A 1,468-nucleotide genomic window follows, 5' to 3' on the forward strand; every position below is an offset into this window, starting at 1 on the left:
TGCAGTTGTGGATATTAAAGACTGTTTCTTCTCCATTCCCCTTAGCCCAAGAGACTGGGAAAAGTTTGCCTTTTCCATTCCCACCTTAAGACATCAGGCCACTGATAGGAGGTTTGAGTGGGCAGTGCTTCCCCAAGGAATGGCCAATAGCCCAGCCTTTTGCCAAAACTATTTGGCCTCTATTCTTCAGCCTTTAATGGTGGGCACTGAAACACTAATATGCTCATATATGGATGATCTTATAATTGGACATATAAAGGCAGTCAAATTACAGCCTTTCCTAAATACAGTGTTACAAAGGCTGAAAAACATGGCCTCCGGGTAGTGCCTGAAAAGATCCAATGTGTGCCTCCTTTTAAAATCCTAGGCACACAGTTACTCCTCACACAGGCCAGCCCCCTTAAACCCACCTTAGACATCCCCAAAGAGCCTACAGTCCTACAACTCCAACAGCTAATGGGAGAAATAAATTGGCTCAGGCCCTTGGTAAAGGTCTCCACACAAGCATTGAGCCCCCTCTATGGACTCCTCACAATGGGACCTCCCCAGACCAAGGTCATATTGGAGGACATACACTGGGAGGCAATTAGGGCCTTCCAGGAGGCCCTAGACGTGGGGGCTTCGGTCAGAAGATACTCCCTTAAGCTCCCCTTTTGTTTGTGGGTTATTATAGGAGACAGGCTGGCCATGGCCGTGTTAGTACAAGAACAGGAGCCAATGGAATGGGTACACGCTACACTCAGGGGTCAACCAAGGGTATACACAACTGGGGATCAACTAGCAGACATGATTATAAGGGGAAGGAGCCTGGCAGCTCGAAGGTTCAGGAGAGATCCTGATAAGATTGTTGTCCCCTACTGCTTAGCAGATTTCGATTGGCTTAGGCGCAGCAATTCAAGAGTGGCAATGGTTCTAGAAGGATATTTTGGAGACATCACTTGCCACTACGGGGCCTCTAAATGGGCCCCAGCCCTTCGATGGCTGCCCCTCAAGGCACCTTCTCTCTTCTCCAAGAATTTGATCCCCGATGGCTTACATGTATTTACTGATGGGGTCACCGGCTGCCCCTCAAGGCACCTTCTCTCTTCTCCAAGAGTTTGATCCCTGATGGCTTACATGTATTTACTGATGGGGGTCAGAGCGGGACCGTCTATGCAGCATTTGGCCCCAACCCAGGAGGAGGGCCCCAGAGGTGTGACTTCTGTGCTGCAAAGGGTTCAGCACAATTTAAAGAGATGCTGGAGGTTCTCATGGCTCTTCAAGACCTAAGCTTCCCCTTCAGCCTGTACACAGATAGCCTTTATGTGGCTAACCTCCTCCCAGGCTTACCACAGGCCCATATCAAATGAGACTCCAACCCAATTATCACACTCATGGTCTCGATCCAAGGGACCTTGGAGGGAAGAAGCTCCCCCATTTTCATTCAGCATATGCGGAGTCACACAGGGATACCTGTATTCATTACAGA

The sequence above is a fragment of the Nannospalax galili genome, unplaced genomic scaffold, assembly GCF_000622305.1.
Source record: "Nannospalax galili isolate Female #2095 unplaced genomic scaffold, S.galili_v1.0 scaffold142, whole genome shotgun sequence".
Lineage (NCBI taxonomy): Eukaryota > Metazoa > Chordata > Mammalia > Rodentia > Spalacidae > Nannospalax > Nannospalax galili.